Below are 12,886 nucleotides of genomic sequence, written 5' to 3' on the forward strand. Positions count from 1 at the left end.
AAAGATCTCGATTCCGGCTAACTTCCTCTCAAGATAATGCCAAGGTTCGGGAAATCCATGAAAGAGTTCGGAACTTCCTTCTTGAACAAAGTATCCGTTTAAAGTAGGGAGATATGGCCTCATTTGGACTCCTACGTGCTTGCGATTTTGGACTTGGGCAAGCATTTCGAGAACTTCTTCTTTTGTGGGTTTGTACCCTAGTCCAAGTGGTGTCCTTGTCGAGTTGCCTTCCTTGTATGGTGCGAAGGTATTCTTCCGAATTGGGTTCAAAGGCATTCCGGGGAAGTATCCCTGGGATTTGAGTATGTGGTTGACCACCAAGTTAGAGTAGGGATTATAGTATAAGGGTGCCAACTCACTTTCTATGACACTTACACTTTGGAAGCCCCCAAGTTCATATAGAGATCCGCAAGGACTTGATTGTTTGATTGCTTCTCGATTATTGCCTTAATGGGTGACGAAGTGATCGTCACTACTTTGCCATTTAGTGGGATCTTGATCTTTTGATGAAGGGTGGATGTTACCGCTTTGGAAGCATGAATCCAAGGCCTTCCCAGAAGTATGTTGAATGAAGCTTCGATGTCCACTATTTGGAAGTTAACCTTCCGTTCGATTGGTCCTGTGGCTATGGTTAGGTTAGCGAGTCCTACCACTTTTCGTCGTGTACCATCATATGCACGAACACCTTGATTTGTAGGAGTCCAATCCGACTCTTTCATGCCTAGTTTGTATGCCGTTTTGAGGGGTATGACGTTGACCGCGGAGCCATCATCTACCAAGGTCATTGGCACATTTTTCTTTAGACAAATGACAGTGATGTATAGAGCAAGGTTATGACTAGCGCCAAACGGTGGCAAGTCTTCATCCGAGAAAGTAATAGGATTACTTAGCTTAGGTGATTCTTGGAAGACCAAGTTGACTACATCTTCAGGAGTGGAGTTATGTGCTATATTCAATTTGGCCAAGGCTTGCAGTAAAGCTTGGCGATGTGGAAATGAGCTTGCCACTAGTTTGCGGTGAAAGATCGCCTTGGTCTTCTGTAATTGCTTGAGCAAATGATCAGTGGGGTCATCTTCGTTGTCATTTGGTGTGATGACGTTGGTTGGACCGTTTTGAGTAGTGCTTTGATATGGGCGACCCGAACGAGTTAGGTGATCCACATCTTGGTCTTCACCATTTTGGACTATTTCCTTGACTAGGGAGTTTTCAATGAGATACTCGTCCTCATCATCATCGGCCCAAACCCCATTAACTGCAGCTAGTTCCTTCATTCTCATGATATCACTTTCTAGTCGTATGATTTGATCGACTAGTTTATCGACCACGGTGACTACTTCTTGCATAGTGGCATTTTGAGAGAAGACCAATGGTACACGTTCTTTAGGTATTGCGTTGGGATTGCGCAAAGTCATTACCATGCTTTCTAGTTCCCATACTTGTCTATCTACATTCCTTGCCCATGTGATGAAGTCGGAAATGGTAGGGGAGATAGTAGAGTAGAGCCTTTCCTTCTCAATTGCATGAATTTCATTTTCGGTGGGAGAAATGAGGTGTGAGAAATCTAAGGTAGATTTGTCACTTGTAATCACTAGAACTCCAAGAGGATTCTGAGTGTTGTTGGGCTTACCTCCTGGTGGAATTGGAAGTCGACCATCTTCAATCATATCTTGAAGCACGTGTTTCAACTTGTAGCATTTTTCTGTGTCGTGCCCTTTGCCCCTATGGTATTCACAGTATGAATTTTCATCCCAAAACTTGGACTTCTTTTCGGGTTCGGGAGTAGGTCCAATGGGTTGGAGTTTACCTTGCTTCATTAACCTTTTTAGAGCGTTGGAGTACGTATCCCCAAGGTTTGTGAATTTCCTTGGTGGAGTAGTTTTCTTAGATGGTTCGAGAAGGTTAACTTCGTCGGTCTTGCTAGTAGAGCCGTATGAACGACTTGTGGACCCTTGATATCCTCGACCTACCGTTTTGGACAAGAGTCCTTTACGGATGTCATCTTCAATTCGTGTCCCTAATACGGTTAAGTCCTTGAAAGTCTTGATGTTTTGATATCTCAAATGGTTGGCATATATGGGCTTGAGATTATCCACAAACTTTTCCACAAGAGTAGCCTCATCCGGGCGTTCAACTAGTTGAGTACTAGTCTTCCTCCACCTACTTAGAAAGTCGGTGAATCCTTCTTTGTCATTTTGAGTAAGAACCTCTAGAGTACGCATGTTGACTTGGATCTCGGCATTATCCGCATATTGTTTAGAGAACTCGATTGCGGCGTCTTCCCAAGTAGCGACCTTCTTGTGATCTAAAGTGTAGAACCATTGCTTCGGGATGGTGTCAAGAGATGAAGGAAAGATCCTTAAGAACATCTCGGGTTTGATGCCTTTGATAGACATGTAATCCTTGAAGGCACAGATGTGGTTCAAAGGGTTCTCATGTCCTTTGAACTTAGGGATATCCGTCATGCTAAAGTTAGTTGGCAATTTGGAATTGACGGCTTCATATTTGCGATTGTTTTCCCTATAAATGTCATCCCCCTTAAGGTACATCAATTGCTCCTCTAGGTATTGGAGTCTTTTCTCAGCTGCAGTCATTCCCACGAAAGGATTTTCGTCCCTAGACTCGTCATCGGAGTTACGCAAAGACTTCACTTTTAAGGGGAGGCAACCTTCCCTCTACATCAAAGATACGGCCTTCGATGAGCTCAAGGCGGTCGTAGGTTTGTTCTTGGGTAACTTGCATTTGGGCTAGCGCGGCTAGGATTCGATCATTACTATCTTGAATTTGCTGGAGATTCGTTTCATCACTTGATCCGGGCATCTTGGAAACTGGATAAGAGATCGGCGACGAATCAAAACACGATCGACCATTCTATCACACTTGCTAAAAGAGGAAAAGTTTTGACTCGTGAAGTGGGTGTGTGCCACTTATGTTGAGTGAGTTTTGAAGAAAGACAAGGTCTTTGAAAATGTGTGTCCTAGTCAACTGTAGTGTAGTTGTAGGAGTGGACTCGAAGTGAGGTTTTGAAATGGGCTTGTGGCCCGAATTTTGACACGACAAACGGACAGAGTTTTGACCGGATTTTGCGCTAATTGAAGGCCTTTTTTCGAATTTTTGTTTTGGAATTGGGTTTTGATTTTTGAAAATTCGTCATGATTTTGTTTAGAAATGGTGATCACGTAAGGTTTACACATTTATACAAGCATTATAACGGGATGCTGAGTGCATTTAAAAGGGTTTTGGTTTAAAGGGTGGGTTGCCATACCGAACCATCAAACCCGAAGTCTGTGGAGAGGCTCGTGCCAAACAAGAGTAAGGCCGATTCCTAGTCCATTTCCTCAAGTAGTGAAAGTCCTTGATACAAACAAGAGTAAGCATCATGGTATGGATGACGTCAATCGCTATCCATCCTTGGGCCCAAATAAGAATTAGGACCGTTTAGACGGGACGATTGGTCGAATGGGTTGGGTTGGGCCTAGGAAGACCGAATAAAACGGTCTAGGAAGACCGAGTTATGAAAACCGACAATTGTCTTGTACAAACTATTCCCTAACCTTGTTCAAGTTTCACCCTAGCTACACGTAAGTGTATATTCCCCAGCGGAGTCGCCAAACTGTTGACAGCGGGCCGCCCACGGGGGCGCTTGGTGAAGGTCGAAAACAAGCGTTTGCATTTTGTATGGAGTCGCCACCAATTTTATGGGAAATTGGAACCGTTCGAATACCTCGTGTCATGTCAAGACACAAAGTAGTGACATGAACACTAAGCAATCGTTACCCTTAGCATTCTATGTCTAGAATGACTCTCGTGGATGCCAATGAACACGGGTGCTCACGGAGATCTGGAGTAAGGGGTGAGGGTACGTATTAGGAAGCTCTTTTGATCGAACACCTAATCCCGCCCGCCTCGATAGCGGCCTCTACTAATGATTAGGGAAGTTATTCGTACTTGATATATCGTCGGCTATATGCATGCAATGCAACATACAAGTTTTGATCCTAGCATGTGAGAATTAATACTAAGTCGGTTGACAATTAATTTAGCAAACAATTGGGTCGAAGTAGGATTTAATGCTCATTTACATGTGAAAGCATACAAACAATAAAAGAAATACAATAATTAAAATTACAACAATGAAAATTACATTAATTACAATGGATTAGGCGATTTATGTCGAAAATACCTTTAAAACGGATGATTTGAGAAAAAAGAAATAAAAGAAAGAAAGAAAGAATCAAATAAATTAACGAATCAAAATGTAGTGATAATACGGATGATAGTTAATTAATACGTAAGCTAATTAAACTACGTCAAGGCGTAAACGGAGTTTAGGGGACAGAACTCATCCTGGAACAAGCGAAGAGATGCGCCCTCGGAAGAGAGCGCGCGTGAGCAGCTGCGTCTGTTCCAAGGGTGAGTTCTGGCTGTGAAGCCAGAACTGCAAACCGTTAATTTGAATTGATGAATTTAATGATGGATTGAAATATTTACTCGGATGGAAGTGATTAATAGGTTAATTACATGTGAATGATGGTCATAAAAGCGATAAACATGGATGGGATGAACCGGAAACGGATTATTTACATGAAATTATGATGAAAATATTAATGAGTCTTCTATTGAAATAAGTCAATTAGACTAAATACGACGGATATACAACGAATATGCGACGAACATGCGAATAAACAGATTAAAACTATATCAATGACGAATTCTAGAAACTCAATATGAACAAATTGAATCTCTAAAATCCGGGTTTGAATTTAATGACGAAAACCCGTAAATATCGGATTATTTAGGATTTAAGTCGGATTTATGATGAATTAAAACATGCTAATGATGATGACTATAATACATGTGGATTATATGCTATTACGACGAGGAATTAACAGACGAAACAAGCAAAAGAAAGATTTGAATACGAATTACAGAGGACAAACGAAGAAGAAAGGAAGCAGGAACTGCGGCAGCCTCACGAAGAGGCGCGGCAGAAGCTGCGCTCCTTCGAAAAGAGCGCGGCGATTCTTTGCGTCCTTTCTCGACTTGTTACTTATCGGAAATCCGCAAAACAGTTTTAACAAAGTGTTTTAGAAATCGATTTTAACGGTATTTTCGACGTAAACCTTACAATTGATGATACGAAAAGTAAAATACAATAAATAAATAAGGATTATACACCCTCAGACTTACATGTTGACGGAACGAGAAGGACTAAGATATCGATTAGTGATGCTCGACGCGAATGCAAAGAGAGTGCCCTCGTAAGAGGAAAACGATTGATTAATTTAAGTTGATTGAGTGTAGTTGGTCAAATTGGTCGGTCATGCAACGGAGAGGCTGGTACCCGGAAAGATCCGAGCTTACGTGGTCGAAAGTTCAAGCACGTAGGCGCCAATAAGTAAGAACAAAGTCTAGAATGCAAAGGGAGAAGAGAAGGGCGGACACTCGCGTGAGAAATATGAGGGACGAAGGTCCCTATTTATACTAATCACGTGAAGGAATTAGGGTTTCGGAGACTCTTTGGAAGTGAATCTCGGAAAGATATGAAAAAGATACGTAAAACATGCAGAAAAGGACCTGGGAAGAGGCGCAGCGGCCACTGCGTCTCTTGGAAGAGGCGCAGCGCCCTTTCTTTGCGTCTATTCCTGTGAGGTTTCCTCCGCGAAGACAGATTTCCGCGTTTGAGTTATGGTAGGACGGAAATAATTCGATCATCTTATGAATATTACGGGATATTTTTTGCCAAAAGATAAAATTTATAAAATATGGAATAGAAATATCCAGAACATTCCTGAATATTCTGACTCGGGATTTAACAGTTATCAGGAAATGGAGACGGTTTTTGACCCGGACTCCGAATGTACTCTAATTATTGCCAAAACGACCGTATCGGTGCGTAGATGACATCTAAGAGGTAGACATTTAATATTTGAGCAATCACTTGACGATAATCTTACGAACTGTCACAAATCGTTCCGCGTATCAAACATGCGGCCCAATCATCACCGGGTGGTTTGCGGGAGGTGCATAAATGAGGTATCTACAACATTATTTCTAATGTCAAGAATTTCGGGGGAGTTCATGCACATGGAATGCAATGCATGAAACTAAAATTTGTCATTTTGGATTTTTCAAGTCGGGAACAATAAAAATGAACACCTTAATGATGCCAAGGTGTTAGTCCTTCAATGTTGCTAGGACTCCAATAAAATGATCAAGATAAAAGAAAAACAAGAGAAGTAGACAAACCATAAGGGAGGTGTAAGAATGTAGGAGCCTCCAAAAGTTTGCTAGTCCTCACCCATCGTATCATCATTATCATCATCTTTCTCGCTCGAGGCATCATCAACCTCTATAGATGTGGAATCATGTCCAATCTCACTTTCACTTCCTTGTTCTTCCTCACTTTCCTCTTCTTCTTGAACTTTTTCTTCTCCTTTTTGGTCACCACTCTCATCAACAACCATTTCCTCTCCACCCGGTCTACCACCACTAGAAGTGCTAGGAAAGAATACTTCCCCATCCGCCCAACTAGGCAAAGGATAAGATGGATCAAGAAGTCCTTGCCTAGCTATATGTAGAAGGGGCGGATATTGGGCCTTGTAAGCATCAACTCTATCATTGTAAGCTTGTTTATGCATTTCCCTCATGAGTAGAGTCAAGTAATCATTTCCCGCCTTGGCATCTTTGGGGTTGAACTCGTGGTACTCAAATGGGTAAGGTGGGGTGATAATGGAGGAGGAGGGCTCGGCAACTTCGTCCCCTTGGTGTTGAATGATGTACTCAGTCTCTTCGGAGAGTGGGAGAAGGTAGTTCGGTCGGTGAACATTCAATCGGCAAATTTTGCTAGGAGTGAAGGATCTAGCTTCATTTGTCAACCACCCAAACTTGTTGTCAAGAGTATCATTCTTGACCCACTTAAACTTTAGAATCATGGTGGGCAAATCGATAAGATGGCCACCTTTTACCGGTGCATAAGTGTTGTGCTTGTTGAAATCCCGGTTAAAATGCATAGCCAAATAGGTAACTAGTCCCCCATTGGCAATAAAGGCCGTGCCTTCTTTGCCACAATCAACATTAAGCCATCGATCAACCAAAAGTCGTAAAGCATTGTATGGCTTGGTGAATTCTCTCCCAATGTTCAAAGCCGACTCAAGAAGAATAAAATCGAGTTTGGTAAGATGATTTGTGCCATTTCTAGCTATCAAAGTATTCCCAATGACCTTATGCCATACTCTAATGCCCGGATGGTGGACTAAAAGAGCACGACAATCATGAAAACGTGTGAATTTCCTTCCGGAAATTGCCATCCAAAGAGGAGCGGGGTCATACTTGGTAGGCATCTTTGTAAATTTTGCACTATCACTAAGGCCAAATATCTTGCCCAATTCGTCATAAGATAAGCATCTATCAACATTTTCAAGACGAAACTCAATGACGGTTCGAGTCTCCACCCTTGTGACTTTCAAAGAACTCAAAAATTCCAAGGTAAGGGAGGGGTATGTCAATTCTTGCATTGTAAACAATTTACTTAACCCCATAGACTCGAAAAAGATCTTAGTTTGTTCAAGGACACCCAACTTTGACAATGCATCTTCACAAATAAACTTAGTAGGCATGATGGTTTTCTTAGCAAAGAGAATGAATTTCTCCCTATGAGAGTCGGAAGTGAAAATTACCTCCGGATAATCGGATAATTGTTCAATGACCGGAGTTAAAGTAGTAGCTTCCATAGGGGGATTTTGTTCTTGAACCTCCAACCTTGCCTCATGGACTACCAATGCCTTTGATACTTGTTTTGCTTGAAGAGCTAATTGCCTTTTGGAAAGTGTTTACTTTTGGGGTGCCTTGTTTTCACCTTTTGTTCTTGCCATTCTCCTTTGCTTAATTTCACCAATGAAAGATTGAAACCTTCAATTTCTAGTAATGCCCAAATCGATTTAGGATGAATGAATGTTGCTTTGTATCCTAAAAATCGACTCAAAACTTGAAAATTTTGGTGTTTGAATCACTTGTTGTTGCAAAAGGAGTGATTAATTTTTGTTGTGAGGGAGTTTGGATTTGATTTGGTTGAATTTGGTTGAGGGAATTTGTTTTTGTTGATGGAGAGGATGAGGGTTTTGGGGTTTTGGAATTTTGGGTAGTGTTTGTATTTTGAAGAAATGAGAATGAATGGGGGAGAAGGGTTTTAAAAAGACCCGTTAATTTTAATCTGCAATGGGAGACGAGCGGACCAGGGGTCGGGACGCTCGGATTCTTCAAAAAATGGTTCAGAAAAAGACACCACAAGACGAGCGGACCGCAGGAAAGACGAGCGGATTCCTTCAGCTGAGACGAGCGTCTTCTGCTTTGGACGCTCGGATTCCTTTCCAGGGAGAAATCCCAGAATTTGGCAGCAAAAAGACGAGCGTCTTTCTTGATGGACGGCCGTCCAAACTGAGACGAGCGTCTTTCTGGCTGGGACGCTCGGATTAACAGTCAGACCCAAATATTAATTTCTGCAGCTTCACCAGACGAGCGTCTGATGGCTTGGACGCTCGGATTTCTTCAGGACGAGCGGATTATCCCTCAGGCCGCTCGGATTCTTCCTTGACCACACAGATTCAGGTCCATCCATGGGTGCTTCGTAACCCGTGTCATTTCATTCTTCGATTCTTGTGTTCTTCATTGTAGGGGCACTACAAAAGCATGAATAGCCTAGGCAATTGCTATCCCCACACTAAATCTAAGCACTACACAACAATAAATTCATAAGTCCCTCCCTCACTTCTCTCAATATGATGAATATCTTGATCAAGGCACAAAAATGTAAATCCAAAAATGACAAAAATGCAATAGAATAATTGAAATGCAAGTTAAGGAGTTAGAATATTTACAAATGGTGGTTTAGGGCGGACTCCACCAAACTCTCATCCAATGTGAGATGTCAAGGGGGCATGTTCAAGTTGTTGTTGATGTTACTCAAAACCTTGAAGAAGTAGTCGAAAGCGTGCTCATTATCATGATAAAGATCCTCAATAGATCTTTGCACTTGTTGTTCTCCATGATGGTCTGGGGTCATAGCATTACCAATATAGGGATTGCATATCCCTTCAAACTCATCATCCCAAAGATCGCATACCTCGTCTACTTGTTCACTAAAAAAGTCTTGAGTTGATAAAGACAACTCTCCTTCTTTCTTGTCTTGGCCAATGAGGCCTTTCTCTTCACTTATCATGGGTGAGCTTTTCAAGCTCTTATTGTTGCAATTTCCCTGCTCTTTTGATGGGGTATCATCCACTTTCTTTCTCCATTGAAATTCCAACTTCTTCCTATCATCCTTCCGGCTATAGTGATCAACCATAAAACAAGGCTCATGCAATCGGGGAGCTCTCATGGTCTTTTCAAGATTGAAAGTGATGGTTTCATCTCCCACTTCAAGGGTGAGCTCTCCATGCTTCACGTCGATCACCGCTCCCGCGGTGTGCAAGAAAGGTCTTCCTAAGATAATAGGAATGTTGGAGTCTTCTTCCATGTCAACAATAACGAAATATTGGTGCACTTGAGTTCTAAAGGTGTCTTTGTCGATCTATCCGCCATTTGAAGCGTTATGTTGGTGCATTTGAGTTCTCCCATTCCTAGCCTCTTGCTAACCGAATATGGCATGACACTAACACTTGCCCCAAGGTCACATAAAGCTTTGTTGATTGTAGTGTCACCAATAATGCATGGAATGGAGAAACTTCCCGGATCCTTGAGCTTTGGAGGTGAACTCCCTTGAAGGATGGCACTACTCACCTTAGCGAAGGCAATATTCTCAAGCTTCCGGGTTGATTTCTTCTTTGTAAGGATGTCCTTCATGTACTTTGCATAGGCCGGAACGTGATTGATCAATTCCGTGAAAGGAATCGAGACTTCTAAATTCTTCACAATTTCCATGAATTTTCCAAGTTGGTCATCAAACTTAGGCTTAGCTTGACGACTCGGGAATGGAAGTCTAATCACAATGGGCTCCTTCTCTTTGGCCTTTTCTTCATTTTTCTTTGAAACTTCTTGATTGGTGGGTTCTTCTTCCCTAGAGTTTTGCGCAACTCTTTCCTTGTCACTAGCCTCTACAACTTTATCTTCAACTTGCTTCTTTGGCCCTTCATATCTTGTACCACTCCTCAAGTGGATGGCACTAACCGTTTCATGTCTTGGGGGATTACTTTATGGTGGTAATTGCCCCTTTTGTCTTTGAGAGCTTGAAGATGCTAGTTGGGTCATTTGAGTTTCCAACATTTTTGTGTGGGCTAGGATGTTGTTGATGGTGATGTCTTTTGCTTGGCTATCTTTTTGCATTTGAGTGAAAAATTCTTGTTGATTCTTTTGCATTTGGAGGACCGCTTTTTGAACATCAAAACCTTGGTCATTTTGTTGCTGTATGGAGTTTGATTTTGGTAACCTTGGTTTTGGTTGTAAAAGGGTCTTTGATTTTGGTTTCTCATTGGAGGTGGGGTGTATGTCGGTTGAGGGTTTTGAACATTTTGGCTTTTGTATGAGAGATTTGGATGGAATTTGGTGTTTTCATTGTAATAGTTGGAATAAGGGGTACCACTTTTGTATGCCTGAAAAGCATTCACTTGCTCATTTGTTCCCCTATATTCACTTTGGTCATGTCCCAAAGTTCCACAATTCTTACATATTCCACTTGGAATCGATCAAGATGCTACCATGGCATTAACATGTTGCTTTGGTGATTTTGAGGCTTCTTCAAGCTTAGCCATAGCATTTTCAAACTTCAAGTTGATGGTATCAATATGAGCACTAAGTTGAGCACCCAATTGAGTAATAGAGTCCACTTCATGCTTTCCTCCTCTAGTAGCCTTGCGAGGTCTGCTATATTGTGAATTATGGACCGCCATTTCCTCAATCTTGTTCCAAGTTTGATTATCGTCAACTTCGGTGAACATACCATTTGATCCCATGTTGAGAATGTTTCGGCAGTCTTCATAAAGACCATTCTAAAATTGTTGTACCAAGAACCACTCGCTAAGTCCATGATGAGGACATGAGCGGCAAGTTCCTTTGAATCGCTCCCAAGCTTCATACAAAGATTCTTCGTCCCTTTGCTTAAAACCCGTGATTTGGGCTCTTAGCATGTTAGTCTTTTCTGGAGGGTAGAACTTTTTGTAGAAAGCTAGAGCCAACTTCTTCCAAGAGTCAATTCTAAGAGTAGCCTTATCAAGGCTCTTTAACCATTGTTTCGCGGTTCCAATTAGAGAAAAAGGAAATAAGACCCATAGAATTTGGTCTTGAGTCACTCCGGTTTGTAAAATCGCATCACAATAGTCACAAAAAGTCTCCATGTGAGAATGAGGGTCTTCACTAGGCATCCCCCCAAATTGGCTTCTTTCGACTAATTGGATAAATGCGGATTTTGCAATAAAATTTCTGGTTAAGTGTTGTGGCGTGGGAGTACCATTGGGTAGGTTCTCCTCGGTTGGTACGGAATGTGATGAAAACTTAAGCATTGTGGGTTGATTTTGTGGTTGATTTTGTGTTGGGTTCTCCTCACCTTCTCTTGCAAAAGAGTTGATGAACTCAATAGTATTTGGTTGAATATCTACAACCTCACCAATACCTCTCAAATTATTTCTAGCAAGTCTTCTATTGGTTGTCAAAAGTCCTTTCAATTTCTTGATCAATGGGTAACAAGTTACCTTGTGATCTCCTAGACATGCAAAATATCAAACAACTCGAAAACAATTAGAACAAACCTTGAGGAGTTTTACTTCCCCAAGGCAAAGAAAGACACAACTAATAACAATCAAAGAAAATCAAATCAAGTTAACACCGTCCCCGGCAACGGCGCCATTTTTGGTCGGTCCGCTTTGAGCTTAGATTTCGGTTACTTGTCGTTAGGAGCACTTAGACCAAAACAATATTTATAACTTCACAAACAACTCTACTATTTGTAATGAGGCAAGTAAAGGTCGGATCCCAAGGGACGGGTATTGATGTAGGATTTTTGATTGCAAGTAATGGTGCCTAAGGGTGTCACAATTTGGGTTGAGATAAGAAAATCACTAAACTAAATAACAATAAAAGTAAACAAGCAAGATGACTAAAATGAGATGTAAACAATTGATTAAAAGCACTAGGGTGTCATGGGTTCATAGGGGATTCATGGGAATTGATCATACAAACATATTCTCAAATTATAAGCAAGCAATTATTGTTGTGATAGGATCGAGTTGGTTTATATCTTACAATCCTAGGATGGTTTGGGTCCCGGAGCCGAATCGATTAGATTGTACAACACCTACAAGTCGACTTAATCCTCCCTCCTCAACTATATGCATGGTCTAATGAGACTCGAGTTGGTTTATGTCTTACAAGTCTCATTGAAAAGGTAAGTGATGGGTAAAAAATTCAAGGATTCAAAGGCTCGCATTTCATCAACCATAACATGTGCATAAGTTGAGATCACAACAAGCAAGCAAATAAATTATGTGAACATATTAGATTAAGCATGAATCATTCCCCATGTTGGTTTCCCCTAATTCCCCATTAACCCTAGTTAAGGAAACTACTCACTCATTATCAATTTAACATGTTAACAAGGTTGTCAATCATATCAACAAAGCAAAACATGATGAATAAGTAAAGATGATTAACAATAATTAAAAAGGGATTAAGAGAATTATACCTAATGATGATTCCAAAATAATAAGCAAAGAATAATAGAAGTACTTGATGAATGATTGGAAGGTTGTCAATCCTCCAAATAAACCCAAATAATCTTCAATTACCCAAAATAAAGGATGGACAATAGAGAAATTAAGGAAATGAGATTTGTATTAATACTTGATTAAAAGTTGATTACAAGATTAAAGAGAGATTAGAATAATATAGACTACACTAAAGA

The 12,886-nt window shown here is 41.0% G+C and overlaps 1 non-coding gene across 1 annotated transcript; it reads left to right on the forward strand.

The window, feature by feature from the left end:
- The first annotated feature begins 11,010 nt into the window (after positions 1–11,010).
- On the forward strand, positions 11,011–11,117 carry LOC141654393 (small nucleolar RNA R71). Its single transcript, XR_012547954.1, has one exon. It is a non-coding gene; the product is annotated as a small nucleolar RNA R71 (small nucleolar RNA).
- The last annotated feature ends 1,769 nt before the right edge of the window (positions 11,118–12,886 follow it).

This window comes from Silene latifolia, chromosome 4 (assembly GCF_048544455.1).
Source record: "Silene latifolia isolate original U9 population chromosome 4, ASM4854445v1, whole genome shotgun sequence".
Lineage (NCBI taxonomy): Eukaryota > Viridiplantae > Streptophyta > Magnoliopsida > Caryophyllales > Caryophyllaceae > Silene > Silene latifolia.